General features: G+C 46.5%; 1 protein-coding gene across 4 annotated transcripts in view; it reads left to right on the top strand.

Moving 5' to 3' along the window:
• CDH4 (cadherin 4) overlaps positions 1–25303 on the top strand; it is a 1011299-nt gene that overhangs the window by 201737 nt on the left and 784259 nt on the right. The gene's annotated exons all lie outside the window — the stretch shown is intronic.

Below are 25303 nucleotides of genomic sequence, written 5' to 3'. Positions count from 1 at the left end.
GTTCTTATATACCATTTGAATGAAGATTTAAGCGAACCTGTGGTGAAAATGTAATGAATAAAATTGCTTATGTTTTCACAATTATTAATTTATAAATGATTTAGTCAGTGTTTGCTCATTGTAAAATCTCTCCTCACCCTAATATACATTCTGAAATTTATCATAGGTGGCGGCATCTGTAGTCCTGTTAGGTGCATCTCTGTGGAATGTTTGGTTACTTACAGCTCAATAGCCAGTAGAAAATATACCTGGTCTTTCAGAGTGCTGGGGGGAGGGGGTTTCCGCATAGCTAATCGGCCTGGTTAAACACCGCTGGGAGGGCAGGGCTACATTTAGTATAATTTAGTATACAGCAATATATAGATACTAGCTGACCTAACCCCATTTAAAAACAGGCTCTAGGTCTGTCACTGCGCGTGCGCCTACCGCGTGCACACATGACCAAACCCGTTGGCCCCTTCCCGTTGGCCCCTTCCACCCCTAGAAGCCGCACATCACTCCCCCTCAGTGTGTCTGCACACATGTGCAGTTCGTTATGAGCAGGAACTCACACACACACAGAGACACTTGGATATTATTATATAGGATATGAAGAGTTTCTAATGCTAAAACCAGTACATTTGTATTGTGTATGTAAAAGTGGGCTTCCTGAGCTATTGACTGCTCTCTACTATATCTCACTGCAGGGCCTCTTTAAATATTGGTGTGACCACATATATGTATACTGTATAAAAGCGAATGTTACTTGAGGTGTACGTTTAAATTAATGTGGCTGCATGTTGATTGGGACTTCATTTCTTGGACCACAATTTGGGTCGCATCGCTCTGCTATACCAGCCAGTGCCTCTGTTGCTATGAGGAGGGGAGAGAAGGAGTGATGGTGTGTGGTGCATGACAGAGCAGCTTCCAGTTGCGGGCAAGGAGGAGAAAAATGGACTCCGCTGCTGATTGCCTCTTAATCTGGCATGCCGGATCGTTAAAGAGAACCTGTAGTGAAAATACCATAATAAAAAAAAAATGTTTTTTTATAACATTAATTTATAAATTTGACAGATGGTGACATCTTTAGTCCTGTCAGGTGATCTGTGCAGAATGTTTGTTTGTTTACTAAGAACTCCAAAGCCAGTACAAAGTATACCTGGTCTCCCAGAATGCACTGAGAAGAGAATTCTACATGGCTAAACAGCCTAGGCTAAGCATCACTAGGAGGGCAGAACTACATACCAATATGCAGCAATATATACAGTAGATATAGGGAGTGCTTCTGATACTTTTACCAAGATAATTACCAGAAAAGTGGTATCCTGAATAATTTACTGCAATCTACTATATGTCACTACAGGGCCTCTTTAGGCAACATCAGCAGACCATGATGAACACTGTACACAAACTAGATTATATACCAAGGTGCACCGACCAGGTTTTTCTGCCAAAAACAGCATATGTGTACAAGGTTTAAGTTTTTAGACTGTGATCTAACTGGGTGGGATTTGTGTTCCCAGTGACCAAATTATTTCCCATTTAGGGCCATATGCAATTCACTTTTTCTCTGGAGTTTTCTCCTAGGAGATAATTTTTCATCTTCAATTTAAAATAACTTTTTAGCACTTTGTAATAGAAAAAGTACCAAAAAGTAGGTGAAAAAGTACTATCAAAATTATTTTGAGTATTTTCTTGCTTGCTGATAGTTTAAAAGGTATTTTATTTACATGTTGTGAAAATATCACCTTGGAGAAAACTCATGTGAAAAAGTGAATTGCATATGGCCCTTAGTGTTTTATGCCTATCCATGTGTTTATATTTCAAGAGTATAGACTCCATGTTTTTGGCCAAGGAGTGACTTTGTGTGAGTAATTTTTTACTGATAAAGTTGTTCTAATTGAAAGGCGATTCTCACATCATGAGTTCAGCGCAGCTATTTCTCGAGAGATGTGTAAGTCATAGCAAGCCATTTACCAGCGCCTCTAAAGATAAATGCAATGTATAGCACAGCCTGTGATTTAGCATTCTGTTCCTCCATCTTGTCTTTGTGAGATTGCAATCAATGTGAATTTCAGGGTATTTGCAGAACAGACATGCCGGGTAATCTCCTGCTGTGCTTATGGCAGATCTACGTCCCAGTGACATCATTAAACTGTTATGGTATTTAGCCACCTGTTGTGGGATTCAGGCTGCTCTTTCTACAGTTTAATTGCATTGGCTGCATCACGCAGTAATGGTATATTGAACGTACACAGTGGTAGATTGCCCTCATTCTCTTAATGCTGGCTTTAGACAATAAAAAGTGTGGATGGTAGATGTATGGATCATTCTCATCCAGTACGATTCTTTCGTTTCCGGTCTTCTTGATGCACACGGGATTCTGTAATGCCGTAATTCATATGCAGTGTCTCCCATCAGGGGGGTCCGTTTATCTACTCGTACAGAAAGCTGAAGTATTGGGCTTGAGTGGTTTGACTTTAGTTGGCGGTATTGCTTTTTATAGTACGGATTTCACTAATAAAAACGCAAACTAAAATTCTATTTAAGAATTTTTTTCTATTTAGGGACCACAGGCTTACCCCCCTCCCCCAATCCCCCCCCCCCCGAGACCAGGCTATTTTTTACAATTTAGTGCCTTGTCACTTCAATTTAAGCTCGCTGCAGAGCCATACGACTTAGCACACAAGTAAATCCCCCCTCCCCCTTTTCTGCTCACTAACAGAGCTGTCTATTGGTGGGCTCTGATTGCTGGTGACAAGTTTTTTTTTTTTTTTTTTATCAATTTATTTGTATTTTTTATTAATAAATTGCTATTTTTTTAATTTATTTTGTTTTTCCCCTCTCTCCCTCCCCGTCAGCCAATCAGGGCAATCCTGCCTATGAGAGAGGATTGCTCTCTGAGCCACTGCAGGGGACAGCCGAGTGACACGGCTTTCCCCAGTACAGCGCTGCAGTAGATCGCTGCTTTACAATGTAAATAGATGGCGGTTTCGCCGTCTAACAGTCTCCTAGCGGCAATCGCCATTGGTAGACTGATGACGGAGCTGAGCTCAAGCGTGGATGCGCGCACATTGGCTCGCATGATCCCCTGTAAATCCCCGCTCCAGGACTTGACACCTTTCGGTGTTAGGCGGTCCTAGGGCTGCCACCTTATATGGAGAGGAGAGATGGGATGAAGCCAGCACTGCGATTAACGATGTTTATTAGGAGAATAATGGTAAAACACTTACAGTCAGCATAAGGTCAAATGCAATGCGGAAAAGTGGGCACCAGGTCTATGTCCCCCCACAGGACATAGACCTGGCGCCCACTTTTCCGCATTGCATTCGACCTTATGCTGACTGTAAGTGTTTTACCATTATTCTCCTAATAAACATTGTCAATCGCAGTGCTGGCTTCATGCCATCTCTCCTCTCCATACAAGATTGCTTTCTGCTACACAGCCTATGCACGCTTTTTAAAGGGACCTATACCCTTACAGTCTATAGCAAATCGGTCAAGTCCAGTCTCCTACTGCAACTTTGAAGAGTGCTGGAATTCCACTTTTCTTATTTTGAACTAGGGCTGCCACCTTCCCAACGCCTATCGGCGGCGTTAAGCAGTCGGGAAGGGGTTAAATTATATCTCCATATTAAACCTTAAAACTTTTTTAAAGTAAACCTAAGACGCTGGATATGAAAAATGTATACATACCTGGGGCTTCCTCCAGCGCCCCCCCCCCCCCCGCCTGATCGCTCCCACGCCACCATCCTCCAATGCTTGCTGACTCCACAAATTGCCCCAAACAGTCGTCTGGTCTGAGGCATACTGCGCAGGCGCAGTTGGGCTGTGCGCACTCCCATGGCCGAGAGTGTTCTGTGCCTGTGCAATAGGCCCACCATTTTATATCCCCATTAAGGTTTACTTTAAAAATTTATGCTTTAGTATGGAGATATAATTTAAGTATAAAAATGTCTTATATAGAATTATAGCTTGGGTTTTTATTAGGCAAATCCATACTATTAAAAGCAATACGGCCAACTAAAGTCAAACCACTCAAACCAGATACTTAAGATTTCTGTACGACTACGAGAGCGAGACAGGGGAGCATGCACAGCCCAACTGCGCCTGCGCTGACTGGCCCCGACTGGATGACTTACTGGGGCCAGTTGTGGAGGCTGCAGGCAGCGGAGGATGGCAGAGTGGGAGTGATCAGGCTGGAAAGGGGTGGAGGAAGCCCTAGGTATGTATACATTTTTTTATATCCCTGTCTCAGGTACACGTTAAGAAGATAGTATTATTGCTATGTAAACATATAGCAGCCCAGCAACAAAACAAACCACTCAGCTCCATGGATTTTGCCAGTGTTTTGCAGAATAACTCATGAATGTTGGCTCCCAGAGCACAGATCTATGTCCACTGTTATGCTGGGAATACACACCATAAGATTTTTTGGCAGATAGATGGTTGATAGATTATTTCCACCAGGTCCCATGTTATTTTTGATCGTTTTTCTGATCAATTTCTCGTTGAAGTGAATCGAAAAAAGGATCAGGAAAATTGATCAGACAGTAAATCTGCTGAAAAATCTCATTGTGTATTCCCAGCATTAGGCTGCTGATCAAGTCTTAAAGAGGAGAGGGGGTTTAGCAATGCAAAAGATGGAGAATGACACACCTTATATCTAATGTGTTTATAAAGGTGCTACCAGAAAACACGGAAGCCTAGCTTCCAGACATAGATCAGCTACCCTGCTTTCTTGTATCCACTAGGGTTGCAACGGTATGAAATTCCACGGTATGATAACCGTCAAAAAAAATACCACGGTATGACGGTATTGCAGTATACGGTATTATACAATTATAATAGAATTATTTGGACCCTGAGCACCCCTTACACCCCTTACACCCCACCCCCACCCCAGTGTGGGGTGCGCTACTCCTTCAGTATATATATGATTAAGCCCCTGGGAGATTTGGGGCCCCAGGTAAAACTGAAAAAAAGGCTTACCCTGCTCCTGCAGAAGTCCAGGTGGTGTTAGAGATAGGTGTAGCCAGTAATAGGTGGCCGCAGCATAGGTAGCCAGGGATAGGTGCCTGCAGCATAGGTAGCCAGGGATAGGTGTAGCCAGCAGTAGGTGGCTGCAGCATAGGTAGCCAGAGGTAGGTGGCTGCAGCATAGGTAGCCAGGGGTAGGTGGCTGCAGCATAGGTAGCCAGGGATAGGTGCCTGCAGCATAGGTAGCCAGGAATAGGTGTAGCCAGGCATACGTGTAGCCAGGATAGGTACCTGCAGCATAGGTAGCCAGGGATAGGTGTAGCCAGCAGTAGGTGGCTGCAGCATAGGTAGCCAGGGATAGGTGTAGCCAGTAGTAGGTGGCTGCAGCATAGGTAGCCAGGGATAGGTGCCTGCAGCTTAGGTAGCTAGGAATAGGTGTAGCCAGGGACAGATGTAGCCAGGATAGGTGCCTGCAGCATAGGTAGCCAGGATAGGTTCCTGCAGCACAGGTAGCCAGGGATAGGTGTAGCCAGGATAGGTGCCTGCAGCATATGTAGTAGGTGCTCCTCTACATGGGTAGCCTAGTCTGTCACTTGAGCAGCGGCATCTGCAGGTGGTGTGGAGGCCTCTTGCTGGGGGGTGTCTTCCGTGCCTGGTGGTGGTGGATGCGAGGAAGGCAGGCAATGTGAGGCGGCTTGGAAGAAGAGGGCACCCCTGCATGGGTGGCCGTGCGGTCCGGAAGCAGAGGCGGCTGGAGTGACGATCAGTGGCGGCTGCTCGGTGAGACCCAGCAGTGGGGGCCGCAGAGCTGTGGTGGTCCTGGGGCTTAGCGGGCGGGGACCGGCACGGTCAGCCATGGGGAGCTCCGATCAGTAGGAAGCTGATCAGCAGGAAGTGACGGCGGCAGCGGCGTGTATGGAGCTGGGGCGGCCACGTGGTTAAGATTTCCGGAGTCCGACTGCAGCGAGCCCTGGGTCCCTGGACACTCCGCAAAGCGTCCCTGGATTCCTGGAGGCAGGGGGAATCTTTCCCACAGATGCGGTGAGGCCGTCGGGGGAGAAGGGTTGGAGCCCTGTGTGCCGGGCAAATGTCTTACAGCGCCATCTTGGGTAAACCGGTATTTTCAAAAAGTGCATGGTATGGTTATCATGCATTTTGAAACCGTGGTATACCGTCATACCGGTATACCGCGGCAACCCTAGTATCCACTATGCAGGCTTTTTATTCAGCTATTTACATTTTGATGAAAAACTGTGAGCTGTAGGTGTGTTGGTTTGGGGTGAATTTCCATCCATAGCTGTTCCCAAGACATTAGTCAAGGTACAAATGACGCTCCTCATAATGCGGAATCTGGCAACCATCAGGAATGAAATGCTAATTCTCTCAAGAAACACGATAGTACTTGGACTTAGTTTTTTCTTAAAGGAAACCTGAGATGGCAAGGGAGAGAAAATGTATACATACCTGGGGCTTCCTCCATTCCCTCAAGGCTAATCGCTCCTTTTTAACCACAGGCAGGACACACCGTGTTATCTTCATTACGGAATGCAGCGTTTGTTAGTGGTTGTGTTTAGAACGTCTGCAGTTAGTGAAAAACACTAGGGGTAAATTCTTCCTACTTGTTTTCCAGTAAAAGGCACAGCTGAACGCAGAGCTCAGCCGGCCCATATTCTGCTGCTTGTGTCAGTGTAAGAATTTTCTCTTAAGCAGAAGACATCGGAATAATGCGATGCTCTCTCTAAATTGGCTTCTGTGCTAGGCAATAGCAGAGACGCACAGCTGGGCGCCAAACCTGATTACACTTGCGCTTTTAGTGAAGGGAAGGCAATTTCTTCCCATTCCATGCTCCGAGGCTTCATGGCGCGCTGCGAAAACACAAGGCCTTCCCAACAAATAAAAAATAAAACTTAAGACAGGCGTAGAAAATAGACTCCATACATGTAACAGACGTCATTACGGACTCCTGCCTTATTTGTGGATGTGACATCCGCTCTCTTTCCCTATGAGCTGCTGCAGTGCTTTAAAGCGGGATTGTCAGCCATAAAAATAAATTAAATTTTCCCACTACTCTGTGTTTGTTATGCAGTCTACAACCTTGACCCTCTATTGCAAGCATTTCAGTATAATCCTAAATGTGTCTGCTGCCATGAATCTTATCTCAGTCAGCCTGACTCTATTCTGGCACATTGCCAAGGAGAAGGAAGCTTATCTCCCCTCCCACATTCCTGATCCTCACTGATTGGCTGAGGGCAGTTCAATGTAAAGCTGCTGAAATATGATCTATGCTGTGCTCACATTTATTTACAAAGCAAGCCAAATATGACAGTGAAATTTCTAGGAGAAAAAAAAAGAGGGCGGAAATGATATCAGGAATGTCTTTAGTCAGAGGAAGTAAAGATGGGAAATGCCTGAAACCGTTTCCTCTTTATTTACTATATATAATTCACAGAAATCAAAATGTGGACAGTGCACTACATATGCTATGTAATTAGAACAAGTATGTATCTATTTGCAGGGCTGTGGAGTCGGTCCAAAAATCCTCCGACTCCTCAGTTTAGGATTCCACCGACTCCGACTCCTCGACTCCGACTCCTCTAATTTGCATATTACAATTTTGTTGATTAAAAGTATGTAACATGAAATTCGTCTCTTAACTGCCAACGCTTAGGAATTTTAAGACAACTGAAGTGAGAAAGATATGTAGACTACTATATTTATTCCCTTTAGACTAAAACTAGTCCTTGGTAAGAGTACTTGTAAAAGGTACAAACCGGAACAAAGAACATCTATCAGGCCCTAGGCAATGTAAGTGTGGGTACATGTAAGAGTGATGTGCAGGTACTCTGCAGGGGAATGAGGAGATTGTAAACAGACAACACCTTTGTGTTCAATGTGCACAGCATTCTCAGTGGATTCCCTGCAGCTCTGTGGGGAGTGCATATGTAGAGTATAGTACTACTGTGTAACAAAGTAAACCTGAGACAGATGAAATTAAAGTTTTATACATACCTGGGGCTTCCTCCAGCCGCCTTCAGGATAATCAGTCCCTCGTTGTCCTCCTCCACCACCTGGATCTTCTGCTATGAGTCCAGGTACTTGAGCCAGTCGGGCGTAGTGCGCATGCACACACTCTGCCGCCAGGAGCATACTACACCTGTGCAGCACTATTGCGCAGCTGCAGAATGTTCCTGGCTGTGGGAGCGGCATGCGGCCGGACAGCGCTGACTGGCTGAATTACCAGGACTCATAGCAGAAGATCCGGGTGGTGGAGGACAGCGAGGGACTGATTAGCCTGAAGGGGGCTGGAGTGTTAGTTTCCAGGAACTGTTGACCTTACCACTGAGATAGAACCACCCCAGCGCAGAGTCTAAGTGACCACGGGTCTTCACCAACACTCCCCTAAAGGGAATGCCGGAACACCCCCCTAATGGGGATGCCGCGCTTCGCTGCCTAGTGCCCACCAGGTTGCGCTGAGAATAGCTCCACAGTGATTCAGAGAACAGGTGAATACTGATGGGTGTAGGGCTGATGATTGCAGGCGTAGTCCACAAGGCAGGTCCAGAGGTCGGGGCAGGCAGAAATCAAGGATGGTCGGGGTCACAAGCTGAGGTCAGGGCAGGCGGCAATCCAGGGTATCGGAATCACAAGCCAGAGGTCAGGGCGGGCAGATATCAAGCGGAGTCGAGGTCACAAGCCGGGTCACAACAGGGAATCAGATAATCAAGGTAGGTGATATACAGGAAACACTAGCCAAACTGCCAGAACTAGCAGCACTGCAGAGAAGGGCAGAGCTGCTTAAATACTGGTGACCATTAGAACTCTGGCGCCAAAATCAACGCCTGCGCGTGCGCAGTGCACAATGCTCCGTGCACGCGCGCTCCCGCGCATGCGCCGTGCGCAGCGGCGTGTGCGCGCGCGCTACTTCGTGTATGCGCGCGCAGCGCCCCGCGCCGTGCGCCATCTTGGATCTGAGAGGAACTACTAGGCCCAGCGTTCCTCCGCGCGTGCGTCTGGAAACCCCTGCCTGGGCAAGCTGAGAGTCCTTGGCCTGGTGAGTATAACATTGCCCCCCCCCTACGGGCAACCTCCGGGTGCCCCCAGGTCTAGGTTTCTGTGGGAATCTTTGATGAAACTGTTTTATCAATCTGGGAGCATGAACATTCTGGCCCGGTTCCCAAGAGTTCTCCTCCATCCCAAACCCCTTCCACTTAACCAAATACTGGATGGAATTTCTAACCCTTCTGCTATCAAGGATCTGTTCGACCTCAAATTCCTCCACTCCCTCAACCAGGATGGGAGCTGGAGGACAAGCAGTGCGTCCCGGAAAGTCACTAACCTCAACCTTCTTCAAGCAGGAGATGTGGAACACTGGATGGACCCGTAAGGATCTTGGTAAGGATAGTCTGAAGGCCACTGGATTAATCTGTTCCAGAACAGGAAAAGGCCCAATAAACTTTGGCCCAAGCTTCTTTGAAGGGCAACGCAACTTCAGGTTAGTTGTGGAGAGCCAGACCTGGTCCCCTGGTAAAAGACTTGGCCCCTCCTTTCTGCGTCTATCAGCAAATCTTTTACTCTTTTCTCGGGATGCTTTCAGAGCTTCTTGTATTTTAATAAAGTTTTCAGTGATGAAAGATATTCTTTCCTGGACTCCAGGTAACTTGGACTCAGACTTGATATCCAGTAGAAATGAGGGATGGAATCCATAGTTCATAAAGAATGGGGATTGGTTAGTGGAGGTATGGACCGTGTTATTAAAAGCAAATTCTGCAGTAGCCAGTAGTGAGGACCAGTCATCCTGTGAAGCAGAGGTGAAACATCGGAGGTATTGTTCAAGAGTTTGGTTGGTTCGTTCTGTCTGACCATTCGTTTGCGGGTGATAACCTGAGGATAATGAAGAATGAATTTTAAGTTTCTTGCACAGCTCCTGCCAGAACTTAGAGGTGAACTGGACTCCCCGATCTGAGACAATGTTCTTGGGTAAGCCGTGCAACCTGACTATTTCTTTTAAGAAAATCTCAGCCGTCTCCGCCGCTGTAGGTAACCCTGGGAGAGGGAGAAAGTGCGCCATTTTGGAGAAGCGATCAACGACCACCAGGATAGTTGTGAACCCCTTAGAAGGGGGTAGTTCGACAACGAAGTCCATGGCAATGTCTTCCCAGGGCCGTTCTGGAACTGGTAGTGGGTGTAACAACCCCCATGGCTTGGTGCGGGAACTTTTGGATCGCTCACAAGTCTCACAGGTCTTCACGAAGTGTTTACAATCCTTAGAAATTTCAGGCCACCAAAAGGTTCTTAGAAGTAGGTCGAGAGTCTTGGAAACTCCAAAATGGCCTGCGAGTCTATCATCGTGGCAGGCCTGCAGGACCAGAAGTCGTGACCTGTAGGGAACAAAGATCTTGTCCTGGTGATAGTAAAGTCCATCTTTGAGAAGGAGGTCAGGAGGGTTTTCGAGGAGAGCGGATTCTTGCTGGAGGGAGGTACGTAGACTTGATTGGAGGAGTAGAAAATGTTGTGAGGAAAGTATCTTCTCTGGAACGGAGTTAGGGCTGGCCTCTGAATGGAACATGCGTGATAGAGCATCCGGTTTGGTGTTTTTAGAGCCTGGACGGTAGGTTAAGTGAAAGTTGAATCTTGAGAAGAACAGGGACCACCTGGCCTGTCGAGGTTTTAATCGTTTTGCAGAACGGAGATACTCGAGGTTCTTATGATCTGTGAAGATGAGGATAGGATGCTCTGCTCCTTCTAGCAAGTAGCGCCATTCTTCCAAGGCCGCCTTGATAGCAAGAAGTTCCCGATCTGCCACGTCATAGTTCTTCTCAGCACTGTTAAGCTTCCGGGAGAAGAAGGCAATGGGATGAAGAAAATACCAGAATGTCATCTAGATACACAACCATGAAGTCATCGATGAAATCTCGGAAGATGTCATTCACGAAGTGTTGGAATGTGGCTGGGGCATTGCATAACCCGAAAGGCATAACTAAGTACTCGAAGTGTCCGAACCTGGAACGGAAAGCCGTCTTCCACTCGTCTCCCTCTCTTATGCGGATTAAATTGTAGGCTCCACGAAGGTCCAATTTGGAGAATATCCGGGCAGTACGGAGTCTTTGAAATAAGTCCGACATGAGTGGCAAAGGATACCGATTCTTGATCGTGATTCTATTCAGCTCTCTGTAATCAATGCATGGACGGAGGGAGCCGTCCTTCTTCTCCACAAAGAAGATTCCGGCCCCGGCTGGTGAAGTGGAGGGACGGATGAACCCCTTCTTCAGGTTCTCATCAATATAGTCCTTTAATACTTGGGATTCGGGCTCAGATAATTGATAAGTCCTTCCAAAAGGGATAACAGCTCCAGGCTGGAGATCAACAGGACAGTCGTAGATGCGATGCGGGGGTAAAACATCTGCTCCAGACTTGTCAAACACATCCAAGAAGTCATGGTAGGCCGAGGGAACAGAGTCTTTCTTCTCAGAATTCAGGCAGAAGAGAATACCCGCCCGGGGGAAGCAACTGCGAAGGCAATAGTCTGAATGGAAGGACACTCTCCCCGTTCTCCAGTCGATAGAAGGATTGTGCATCTTCAGCCAGGGCATGCCCAGGATAATTGGGAAGAGAGGAGATGGCAGCAAATCAAAGCAGAGGTATTCCTGATGCTCCTCTTGGATAATGATCTTGAGGGGAAGAGTCTCTGTTGTGATGGGGCCAGAGTTAGTGGAAGAACCGTCGGCTAACTGAATGGTGAGTGGTACCCGTTTACACCGGGTTGGAATCTGAAGTTGAATAGCCAGGTTGATGTCTAGGAAGCAGGAGCAGGCTCCAGAGTCAATAATAGCGTTGACTCTAACGATCTCTCCTCTGGGGCCCTGAAACGAGAGAGTGAGAGGGACATGAGAGACCGCTAGGAGTTGGACAATCCTGTCTTTGCAAGGAGATGGATCAGGCTTACCGGTAGGCCTGACCGGGCAGTTCAGACGGAAGTGACCTGATGCTCCACAGTAGAGACACAAGTTGGCAGACCTTCGGCGTTGTCTCTCCTCTTGAGAGATGGCAGGACGAGCCAGTCCTAGTTGCATGGGCTCGGGGTCATCAGCAGCAGTAGCAGGAGTCGGAACAGTTGGAGAATGGGCAGTCTCAGCCATGGAGGGAAACCACAAGGGACGGGTAGGTCCGGATCTCTCCACCCGTCTTTCTCTCAGTCGTCGATCAATTTGGACAGACAGTTGGATCAGGTCTTTCAGGGTCTCCGGTACTCCCACTCGGGCTAACTCATCCTTTAAGACCTCAGATAACCCTTGTCGGAACTGGAACTTGAGTGCCGGCTCATTCCAGGAAGTGTCACCTGACCAGCGGCGAAAATCCGTCACATATTCTTCCACTGGCCTCTTTCCTTGGCGTAAAGCTTGAAGGGCGGTCTCTGCAGATGCCCCTCTTCCGGGGTCATCGTACAACTCGGCCATGGCCTCAAAGAAGGAGGCGACATTATCAACCACGGGATCCTCCCGTTCGATCAGCCGAAGGGCCCAGGCCTGAGGTTCACCCTGTAAGAGCGAGATGATAGCTCCGACCTTAGTCTCTTCACGGGAAAAGGTTCGTGGCAGCATTTTAAAGTGAAGCTGACAAGCACTCCGGAACAAGCGGAACTTGGATCGGTCCCCTGAAAACCGATCAGGTAAGGGTAATTTAGGCTCCGGTATCACACTCAGGGCGCCTTCCCCAGGAACAGGTGCCAGGTTAGCAGCTGGAGCTTGTGCCACTGCCGCAGGAGGGACAGCCGCAGGAGTCACTGGCTGGCTTCGGAGGAACTCCCGGATCTCGGAGTTCTCTTTCTGAACTTCTGCCACTGAAAGTCTTAATTGAGACACCATCTCGCACAAGAGATCCATCTGGGTTGACCCTACACCAGTATTCATAGTGGCTGCTAGTTACTGTTAGTTTCCAGGAACTGTTGACCTTACCACTGAGATAGAACCACCCCAGCGCAGAGTCTAAGTGACCACGGGTCTTCACCAACACTCCCCTAAAGGGAATGCCGGAACACCCCCCTAATGGGGATGCCGCGCTTCGCTGCCTAGTGCCCACCAGGTTGCGCTGAGAATAGCTCCACAGTGATTCAGAGAACAGGTGAATACTGATGGGTGTAGGGCTGATGATTGCAGGCGTAGTCCACAAGGCAGGTCCAGAGGTCGGGGCAGGCAGAAATCAAGGATGGTCGGGGTCACAAGCTGAGGTCAGGGCAGGCGGCAATCCAGGGTATCGGAATCACAAGCCAGAGGTCAGGGCGGGCAGATATCAAGCGGAGTCGAGGTCACAAGCCGGGTCACAACAGGGAATCAGATAATCAAGGTAGGTGATATACAGGAAACACTAGCCAAACTGCCAGAACTAGCAGCACTGCAGAGAAGGGCAGAGCTGCTTAAATACTGGTGACCATTAGAACTCTGGCGCCAAAATCAACGCCTGCGCGTGCGCAGTGCACAATGCTCCGTGCACGCGCGCTCCCGCGCATGCGCCGTGCGCAGCGGCGTGTGCGCGCGCGCTACTTCGTGTATGCGCGCGCAGCGCCCCGCGCCGTGCGCCATCTTGGATCTGGGAGGAACTACTAGGCCCAGCGTTCCTCCGCGCGTGCGTCTGGAAACCCCTGCCTGGGCAAGCTGAGAGTCCTTGGCCTGGTGAGTATAACATGGAGGAAGCCCCAGGTATGTATAAAACTTTGCTTTTCATCCGTCTCAGGTACCCTTTAATTTGTAGTCACCAAACCAAATTTTAACAACATATCAAATTATTTGATTTCATCAGCAAAGAGAGTGCATACATTTGCATAAATCAGCATCAATGCAGAATTATTTCCATCTCATTGACCATCTCTATTAGTGATACGGCTACACATCGGGCTTTATTCTTACAGCATAGATGTTATTTAATATATATATAAGAGAGTCCTGTGTACACATCATATATACAGTCACAATCAGATATGTATATTTGACCTTAAAAATACGGGGGCTGCTTTATTGAAGCAGCACAAGTAACTAATTTTGATTGGTTTATTTCATTTTTGTGGACTAAGCACAGCTATTACTGTATATATACTGTATATATACATTATTTTAATGACTATTATCTGAGAAATAGAACATTTTATCATATTTGCTATTTTAATTACACTTACAAATTCATTAGGAGTCGGAGTCGGTGCATTTTTTCCCGACTCCGACTCCAGGCACCCAAAATTGCCCGACTCCACGACTCCGACTCCGACTCCACAGCCCTGTCTATTTGTATGTGTTTTTTTTCCCCCTGGGATAGTGTGGCTGTCCCTGCTGCTGCTTAAAATGAGAAGTTAATGTTCTTTTCATCTTAGAGGATATGTTACTGTGTTTAGTATTGCATAAGAGGTACGTTTGCCCCACATCAGAACTAGAAAATAAAGGAGGTACCCAAAAAGGATAACTCAATAAAATAGAGTAGAAGTAAAGCACATACCTCCAAGAAGGTAAGCCAGTCAACATGAGCCACACATAATTTACGAATAGCATGTGCCGCCATGTTTTGCGATACAATTACCACTTTATCAGGGTGGTGCCTGAATGTTATTTGAGGAGACTGGCAAGAAGTGGATCTGGTTGGTCCGATTCCAAGCTGCCTGCATTTTGCATGTACGTTGGAATTATTTGCGTCTCATAAACATGCTCTACCCAGTATCAAGCGCCATCTTCAGATGCTGCTTTTTGAAATGTTTTTTTCGGAGAATACGTAAGCCAGTGAAATAAAGTTTGGTCTCCCAGAATGAGAAGAGAATTCCACATAGCTAATCAGCCTAGGCTATGCATCATTGGGAGGGCAGGGCTAAATACTGATCTACAGCAATATATAGATATAGGAAGTTTTTCTAAAGCTGAAACTAGGAAAATTACCATAAAAGTGTTGCAGTTAGGCTTGCTTGTCGGATTCCGCGGAATTGAGATTTCCGCTATTCCGGCCGGAAATGGAACATCTATAGCGATAATCGGCAAATAGCAGAATTTCTATGCGAAACTTCGTCGGAATTTAAAGCCACCGGAAATTATAAGCCAATCATAGTTACATAGTTACGTAGTTATTTTGGTTGAAAAAAGACATACGTCCATCGTGTTCAACCAGTATAAAGTACAACACCAGCCTGCTCCCTCACATATCCCTGTTGATCCAGAGGAAGGCGAAAAAACCCTTACAAGGCATGGTCCAATTAGCCCCTAAAGGGAAAAATTCCTTCCCGACTCCAGATGGCAATCAGATAAAATCCCTGGATCAACATCATTAGGCATTACCTAGCAATTGTAGCCATGGATGTCTTTCAACTCAAGGAAAGCATCTAAGCCCCCTTTAAATGCAGGTATAGAGTTTGCCATAACGACTTCCTGTGGCAATGCATTCCACATCTTAATCACTCTAACTGTAAAGAACCCTTTCCTAAATAAATGGCTAAAACGTTTTTCCTCCATGCGCAGATCATGTATTCTAGTCCTTTGAGAAGGCCTAGGGACAAAAAGCTCACCCGCCAAGGTATTATATTGCCCTCTGATGTATTTATACATGTTAATTAGATCCCCTCTAAGGCGTCTTTTCTCTAGACTAAATAAACCCAGTTTATCTAACCTTTCTCGATAAGTGAGACCTTCCATCCCACGCATCAATTTTGTTGCTCGTCTCTGCACCTGCTCTAAAACTGCAATATCTTTTTTGTAATGCGGTGCCCAGAACTGAATTCCATATTCCAGATGTGGCCTTACTAGAGAGTTAAACAGGGGCAATATTATGAAGCGTGTTAAAGCTGCATTTACTGTTAGGCAGAATTTTTAAGCCGATCAGAAGGATCGGAAGAGATAGACCCATCACAGAAGCTTAAAACATGCTGATTTCTGCATTAAAATCGGAATTTCGGCACCAATTAGAGTCTTAACAAAAAACAACCAATCCTACGTTGGCAACCAGCTCCTAACTACCTATCATCCGCTATCCCATCTATTTTGTAGAGAGGTGTGACAGTCACAAAGCTTGTGGGTTTCAGTCTGTTTTTTTGGAGAGCGGAGAGACAGACCCAAATTTGTTGTTTCAAAATAAAACAATCGTCTTTTTAAAGACTGTATATAAAACAAAAGTCTTTTTGAAGACTGTGAGAGAGAATTCGACTGAGTGTGAGCTATTAGCAGTAGTAGCTAGGTGTATTTGTGAGAGAGTTACAGTAGATTGTTAGTTTGAGTGATAGATTGTAGTGTAGCGTACTAGTAGTTGCTGTGTGGAGAGGATTAGAGACAGCCAGCCAGGCCGCAGGCTTAGTGTTTGACAGAGTGAGAGAGTTAGGTGATTGATTAGTTGAGTGTAGTGCACATTTTTAATTTTTTTTCGAAGTTCATTTTTTTTTCTTTTGCTTTGTTTTTGTTTTCTTTATTTACGCACTTTCTCACCAACAGGACACAACTTGTCAAGCAAGTTGTCTGTTCTGTGTGCCGTAAATCGGTGAGCAGAGGCAAATCGGGCAGCAGGTTCGGCACTTTAGGGCTGATAAGCCATCTGCGCAACCACCACAGACGGGGAGTTCGAATATGTAAAGAATTACAATAAGATGGGTGGAGGAAAAGCAGCAGCAACAGGCCCCTCCTCTTCTTTTTCTAGTCATCCTGTCCCTATCCAACCTGCTCAGTCCCATTGTACTTTAAATCCCTTTGCATGCCAGGCTGGAAGAGGGCTCCAGACCTCAGTAAGCACCTCATCATCACCCTTGTTGGTGTCCTCTGAATCACCAGTGTTCCAGCGTCAGGCCTCTGTGCCAGAAATGTTGCAGAGGAAGCGGATGCTCTCTGCAACTGATCCGTTTGTTGTAAAAAAAATAATGCACTCCTGGCAAGGCTGTTGGGCCAACAGCTGCTGCCCTACCAGTTTGTCGACCGTGCCCCCTTCCGCAGACTGATGAACAGTGTTGCTCCACAATGGCGGATCCCTAGCCGCCATTATTTTGCCAGGAATGCTATCCCTGCCCTTCACCAGCACATTGTGGAGTGTGTCGGCCGGTCTATGGATCACGCTGTCGGTTGCAAGGTGCACTTCACTATGGATGACTGGAGCAGCAGGAATGGGCAGGGAAAGTATCTTAACTTTTTTATCGCCCATTGGGTCACCCTCCATGGTGCTGAGGAGGGTGCAAGATCTGGGGCATCTCAGCTGGTGGTGCTGCCACGTGGGTTGAAGGGGAGGCCTTTTCTACTTCCCTCTGCTACCTGTTCTGTCCAAGGCCAGTCTGCCGTTGCTGAGCCTCCAAGCAAGTGGTCCCACTCCTACACTGGTCTGCAGCACCATCGATGCCAAGCAGTTCTGAAACTTGAATCCATGGACGAGAACAGGCAAACCGGATCTGTAATCCTTGCAGCCTTACAGGATCAGATTCAGCAGTGGCTGTCCCCCCGAAAACTGGAGACAGGTGTAGTGGTGTCTGATAATGGTGCCAACATGCTGGCCGCTATTTCTGAAGGTGGCTACACTCACTTACCTTGCTTGGCCCACATCTTCAACCTTGTAGTCCAGAAGTTCTTACGCACTTTTGATAGGTTCAAGGACGCTGTGGCCTCAGCACAAAAAGTGTCAGCCCACATCCGTCGCTCCGCAACCGCCACCGCGGCCTTGAAACTGCTGCAGCGCCGCCATAGCCTGCCGCACCACAGGCTTATTTCTGATTATCCAACGTGGTGGAACTCCACCCTCCTCATGCTGGAGAGGTCATGGGAGCAGCGAATGGCGGTCAGGCTATACCTGTCTCAGACATCTTCCTCCAGAACAGGGCCACTGGACTACATTACTGGGGACCAGTGGCAGCTGATTGGACAGGTCTGTAAAGTGTTGGAGCCGTTTGAGCAGGGAACAAAATTGGTCAGTGAGGAGCACTGCAGCATATCTGAAGTGCTCCCTATTGTCTTCATGCTGGACACGGCTCTTGACAAAGTGCTCGGACAGGGGGAGGAAGCCCTACTGAACAGTGGTCAGTCAAGTGGAGGAGTGAGCATGCTCAAGTCCTGCATGAGGAGGCAGAGCTTGTGGAAGCGGAAAAGCCCATTGTGCGGGGATGGGAAGAAGATTCTGATGTGGAGTTGGAGCATGACGACAGTTCTGACAGCAAGGAAGAGGTGATTAATGGCAGACATCTCTGCCCTATGGCTGCGCATATGCTCCAGTGCCTCCGTAAGGACCCCCGAATTAAAACTTTAAAATCAAGGCTCGACATGTGGGTGGCCACCATCTTAGATCCCCGGTGCAAGGGGAAAATGCGGCAGTTCATACCCCCCTCCCATGCAGACGCCAGGATGAGCCACTTTACGGGATGCCCTTTTTCATTGGGTAAAAGATGCGTTTCCTGAACTTGTATCCCGGGCCCAAGCTACCAAGCCTCATCATACTCAGCAAAGGTCTTGTGGTCCCACTCCCAGCAGCAGCACCATTAGCTAATCTGTGAACCTGCTGAGTATGTTGAAGGAATTTTATCAGCCAATGCCAGATACTCCTTATAGCAGCAGCACCACCAGCGGGCAAAGTAGTCACGTATGGTGAATGATTACTTGGGGTTGGCCAGTGCTCCAGACAATATGGAGAGTAATGATGACCCCATAGAGTATTGGACAAAACAACTGGATACCTGGCCTGAACTCGCTCAGTATGCACTGGAGGTTCTTGCATGCTCCGCCGCCAGTGTTCTTTCTGAGCGAGTATTTAGTGCTGCAAGTGGGGTGGTCACCGACCAACAGACCCGTCTGTCCACAGACAATGTGGACATACTAACATTCATTAAAATGAACAAGTCATGGATCAGTGATAATTACAAGGCCCCTCTCACTGATTCATGATGAAGATTAGACAGACTAAATTAACATTTTGCTGTTTTTCAAGCCTCAAATGGTCTCCCTCTCAAACTCTGCTGCCTATCACTATCCTTGCATATTTTTGCTTTTTAAGATCATAAAAATGCTGCTTTTGCAGCTGTCCGACGTTCTATTCTATCCTAACCCTATGCTTTTAGCCTACAACTTCTCCTGCTGCTCCAAAAAAATTATGACTGCTGTGAAACCACCTCTAGGTCCCATGGTCTACGACAACGCCTGCTGCTCCAAAAAAATTGACTGCTGTGAAACCAAATCTAGGTCCCATGGCCTACGACAACTCCTGCTGCTCCAAACAAAAATTGTAATGACTGCTGTGGAGTCCCATGGCCTACGATGTTTCAAAAACGATGTTTCAAATGAGCCTGTGAGTAATACCTCGGAAATTTACAGAAATTCTTTTAAAGGGAACCTAAACTGAGGATGTGGATTTTTCCTTTTAAAATAATACCAGTTGCCTAACTCTCCTGATGATCCTGTGTCTCTAATACTTTTTGCCACAGCCCCTCAACAAGCATGCAGATCAGGTGCTCTGACTGAAGTCAGACTGGATTAGCTGCATGCTTGTTTCAGGATTGTGATGCAGCCACCACTAAAGCCAAAGTTATCAGCAGGACTGCCGGGGAACTGGTATTTGTTTAAAAGGAAACATCCATTAGGTTCCCTTTAACATTGCGGAAATTGTACCGCCGGAATGCGGAATTCCGCGGGAAACCGCCGGAATGTAGCAGTAGCAAAATTTAGTTATAGCGGTAGGTGGAATTACCGCGATATCGGAAATCGCCTATTCCAATCATCCCTAGTTGCAGTCTCCTTGGTAACAGCAGCTTCCTCATAAATTACAAAAGTCCACGCCATAAACGAAACAGTGATTTTTAAAGGGCGGCATCTTGCCTGGGAAAACCTTGTTAGAGTATTGTACCATTAAATTGACTGTTACGAATATAGATTAAAACACGTCATGGTTATTAGCGGAACACTTTCAGTAAGGAGAAACCTCTGCGACGTGCGTAGTGAGAAATTAAAGCTTTAATGATATATATTGTTATAGGCTTTGCAGCCGCCGCGCGGAAGTAGCTGATCCTCCCGCCTAAATCTTAGGGGATCGGAGCAAAACGGCGGCGTGGAATGAGCGAAATCTGTCCCGTCCTCCAGGAGATTTTCATGTCTTTAAGCGGATAGAAAGTGTTTTATGAAGTGGGTGAGAGCTGTCCGGGAGATAAGTATTGATTGAATGTTCAAGCCACTTCTGGCAACCGACGCGTTTCGGCACTAACCTGGTAATAAACCATTGAGACAACACAATGAGAGCGCGACTTAACGAAATTCCGCCTTCATCCCCTCTTTATAAGATGCTTTGTGAAGGAATACAGTGTTGCCTTAACCTGTCTGCCACTGAAGTTATGCAATCCTCACAATAGCAGAAGAAGTTGTACAAAGGAACTTTTCTGTAGTTATAGGTGGTTATACTGTTCTATTTTTTATTTTTTTATTTTTTTTTCCTTAGGAAAAAAAACAAATACTGTACATTCTCAAGAAATTGTCTTTGTTTTTAAAGCAGGATATACACTGATTTTAAAACCATAAAAAATAAATTAAGCATTGATGAAAATGCATGTGTTATGACCAGAACCCAAAGTCTGGCCACTTTGAGATCTGGTCGGCCAGTATGCGTAGTGACTGACTACTGCAGCAAATATGCAACAAACTGTGTTACACTTACCACATAAAACAATGCGCTAATAAATTGAGCACTTATCTTTAACTCAATACAATATTAAACACTCAAATCGCACATGCAAATGAGTCCAATATGGGCAAGAGTCCTGACCTAATTGGTCTTGGGTATATCCAAAAAGGTAAGAAGGAACAGTCTGTGACACAGGTTTGCCTCAGTGTGAGTCACAACCACACCCTCAAGATGGAGCACTTACCCTTATATAATGACCCACTATGAGATTGGGTCCACAGCGCCTCTGGGATAGTCAAAGCTTCCCCCCTCCCTGGCACATTCCCACTCCTCTTGAAAGCTCAATTAAGGTTTTCTTAGGCAATTCAGATCAAAATATAACCCACTACTCTCCATGGTGTAAGTTCAGCAAAAACTCGGTATACAGAGCCGCCAGAGTAGAGTAAAACGTTTTAAAAACCGCTTAAAAGGAGAGGGGGATGTTAAGGTGGACTCACCTCCCTCTTACAAAAAAAGAAAACTCACTTGAGTCTCAATAAAATAGAATTGTCAAGTAATTTATTCAACTCCCCAACTCTCCATGGTGTAAAACCGTCAAAAAGACACCTATTAAAAGTAAGACTGGACACTCACATGCTGGAAAACTTTAAAACATGTACTGAATTTTAACCGGCTCAACCCCGACCATGTGCCGTCTTGCTGGCTCTCAGCTGCGCTGTACTGCTGGGCTCCAGAAATCATGCGCCATGCTGCCTCACTTGCGCATTACGTCTGTGCGTTCCCTCGCTACCGGTTTCGTCACTTGCTGCGGCTCATCAGGGGTGTTGAGTGTTTAATATTGTGTTACACTTGAATTTTTCAGACTTCAGCTGGCCAGAACAGGAAATGACAGGACCTGGCCGGCAAAGTCCAGAAGAAAGGCAAACCGCACAAGTTTAGCAGCGGCATGTGTTCCCCGGCTCCTCCCCCTTCGTCCTCCTCTAACCTCTGTCTCCATTGAGGAAATATACAGGGCAGCCTGTCCAGCACGCCTGTACTTTCTCCTGCCCAGCTGCATGCGAGTTTGGTATCACCGACTTTTATTGCAGCTTATGGCGCTGTATTCGCTGTCGTATGAAAACCTTATCCGTATAGCAGCACATTGCTCTACTTGGGGGACGGGGTCAGGATAAAGGAAGCTAGAATGAGGAATATCTCCTGATAAATACAGGTAGCATTAACTTCTTAGACACTGTATACAAAATGGGAGGTACCCCAATGTAGTAAGCGGTGGGTAAACATGGGTAAAGAAACATTACCTCAAGTAGGAGGTTTAAGGATAATCATTTTGACACAGAAAAAGATGATGCGTTTTGTGGGACCTGCACGCTTCCTCAGGTCTACGGTACAGTGTCTCATGCAGCTGCACACATGGTCTGGGAGCACCTAATAGCACCTACCAATAATTTCTGAATAAAGTTTCAACCCAGAGAACTACCGTGTTACAAAACATTTGCCATTAACTTACTGGTGACATAAAAACTATCCTGCTCACCCAGCCTTCAGTCTTCTGAGGGACATCCAGCATTCAGTGTAGTAGTCATGACAGCCTTATATTAGATTATCAGATGATATGTAGTTGAATGTTATACCTTTCGGGTGATATAAGCTGCTAAGCATTGACAGATTGTCACACCTGTCAATTCTCCTCACAGTTCTAGACTGGAGAAGTCCCTGTGGGATGTGTTAGATAACCAGGGAATTACAGAAGGGAGAAAAAACTCCCAAAATGCATTGTAAACCGCGTCAATGTTTTCCTCGCCTGTCACTTGCCACTTTATTATCTCGTGCAGTAAGTGATGTGGATTGGGGACAACGTGATTAGCAGTGGCTTAAAGGGTATACATTATGTATGTTAATTTGCTTACAAATCTTAATGATTAAATGATGATTTATGGTGGTGGAGTCGGTACAAAAACTCTGACTCTTTAGTTTATGAAACCTCAGATTCCAGGGCTCATATGTAATTAACTTTTTCACCCGAGTTTTCTCCTAGGAGATCATTTTTAATCTCATATTTAAAATAACTTACCAGTACTTTTCAACTTAAAAAGTACCAAAAAGTAAATTATAAAGTACTTTTCAAAATTATTTTGAGTATTTTCTTTCTTTCTGGTGGCATAAAATGCATTTTATTGACGAGTTTAAAAATATCACCTAGGAGAAAACTCAGGTGAAAAAGTGAATTGCATATGGCCCCAGGTACCTAAAAATTGCTCCAACTCCTCAACCCTGGATTTACCAATCCTGTTGCAGCATCCTCACAGTATAAAATTGGCTTCATTTTTTACCTTCAGTCAAGCAGCACCTGGATACAGATCAGTTTGGCACACATGGGTTGGGTGCCGTGCCAAGTTGAGTTTACAAATGTGTGGATGGCGTGTTTATAGCAAATGTTGCTGCCTATGGGCAAAGTGCTGCTGACAGACTGTTTGCAGAAAGGGAAAATGCTGCCTGGGAGCAATATAACAGGCTGAGTATTGGTTAGGGAGGGTTAGGGGTACGGCTTGGGGAGGTGGAGGCTGAGGGGTGCCATTCAGCATCAGGAAGAAGGAAATGTTAATCTATTGTGCAGCGCTGCATAATATGTTGGCTCTTTATAAATACAATAAATAATTATAGTGTTGGGGCAGATAGGTTTTGGTAAGGGGATAATGTTGGAGGTGAGTAGGCAAGTTTAATATTAGGCACGAGAAAGGGGATAATTTTAACCACTTCAGGATTCTGCGTACGCTTAACTACGCCCCTCAATCCTGAAGTGGTTTCCATGGAAACGGCCGCTCGTATTACGAGCGGCCGTTCCATGTCAGTTCACGGAGGGTGTCTCCGTGAACACCCTGCGAGCCGCCGATCGCAGCTCAAAGGGTAAATGTAAACACGCGGGGAAGATCTTCCCCGGTGTTTACATATATACGGCGCTGCGCAGATCGGCGATCCCTGGCCTCTGATTGGCCGGGGATCGCCGGCATCTGATAGGCTAAAGCCTATCCTATCCGGCGCAGGACGGCTTTCCGTCCTGCGCCGCACACAGGGGACGGGAGAGGGAGGGAAGGAGGCAAAGGGAGGACTAGTGCTGCGGAGGGGGGCTTTGAGGAGCCCCCCCCCCGCTAGGCACAGCAGCGCGGCGGCGATCAGACCCCCCCAGAAGGACATCCCCCTAGTGGGGAAAAAAGGGGGGCAGTCTGATCGCCCTGCACGATTTCTGATCTGTGCTGCGGGCTGAAGAGCCCCCGCAGCACAGATCAGCCAAAGCACCCGGTATCCGGAAGTGGTTAAAGGACAACTGTAGTGAAAGGGACATAGAGGCTGCCATATTTGTTTCCTTTTAAACAATACCAGTTGCCTGGCAGCCCTGTTGATCTATGTAGCTGCAGTAGTGTCTGAATCACACCAGAAATAAGCTTACAGCTAATCTAGTCAGATCTGACAGTAATGTCAAACACCAGATCTGCTGCATGCTTGTTCAGGGTCTATGGCTAAAAGTATTAGAGGCAGAGGTTCAGCAGGACTGCCAGGCAACTGGTATTGCTTAAAAGGAAATGAATATGGCAGCCACCATATCCCTCTCACTACAGTTGTCCTTTAAAGGGGATGGTAGGATCAGGAAAGCATTAAAATCTGGAGGGAATGGGTTATAGCTATGGTATCAAGAAGAATTAGGAGGAATGATGGGGGCATGGCGATTGATGTGATAGTAGTGATGAAACACCACTAAAGACCGCTTTACACAGCTGCACTCTGTGACTGTACCAAATAAACACTTAATATACCCCCCCCCCCCCTTCTTCACCGCTGCCACCCTCTTCAACGCCAACCACCACCTGCAGCTAAACTACAACACTACTCCTACTGGTTCCTGGGTACATGCAGATAATTACATTTAGCGAGGAGAGAGGCCCAAACGCTCTAGACCAACTATGACTAAGGGCAGACTGTGAGCCCGATACGCGTCAGTTGATCTTGTGGATGTATTTGTCATTTTTTTCTGTGGAATTTTTGAAAAAGAATACCGGCTTCTAACTACCTCACTGCAGTCTGCGGATCCCTTGTGTGTTCCAGATAATTACATTGTATATTCACCACCTAATGCTGCTATTGTCAACCAGTGGATGGATCTCAAGTCCTAATAGATCCAGGCCCTACCAGATTAGGAAACCCTAATATTATTCCATATATTGATGTAGTAATGAATAACTGTAAGAAGTAAGAGAACCAGAATGACACTCTGCCCGGTGAATGTGATGTCTTCCTGTGTTTTATGGCTATACAGGAACTTCCTCAGCTGGCTGACAACAGATTCATAGTACTACACTGTGGCTGTAAGATGAGGCCATTCATCAGACTTGGAATATATAGACAGCATGGTGTGAGCAGGACAGATACTGCATATGCCTGGAACATGCCCAGCAAAGCTGAAGCTCTGGCAGTAATGGAAAATGTGACCCTGATCCCCCCCCAACATAATTTATAAGGCCACCATCTTGGACTATGCGGAGGTCACTCCTTGCTGGACACGATCCTGTATTATGTGATGTTTTCAGGCGCCCATACCAAGAGCTTCCTATATGCTGTTCCTTGAAACCCCTCTGACAGCAGACTGACAGTAAAACTTCTGAGAATCCACTGGAAACCATCAAGGGGGAAGAGACAGAAACTTTTCTTCAGAAAATGATTAGTTAGACAAGTCATATAACATTTCTTTTTCGCTTTTCTCCTGG

Source organism: Hyperolius riggenbachi, chromosome 12, assembly GCF_040937935.1.
Source record: "Hyperolius riggenbachi isolate aHypRig1 chromosome 12, aHypRig1.pri, whole genome shotgun sequence".
NCBI classification, from domain to species: Eukaryota; Metazoa; Chordata; class Amphibia; order Anura; family Hyperoliidae; genus Hyperolius; species Hyperolius riggenbachi.
This window is presented reverse-complemented; position numbering and strand designations above follow the sequence as displayed.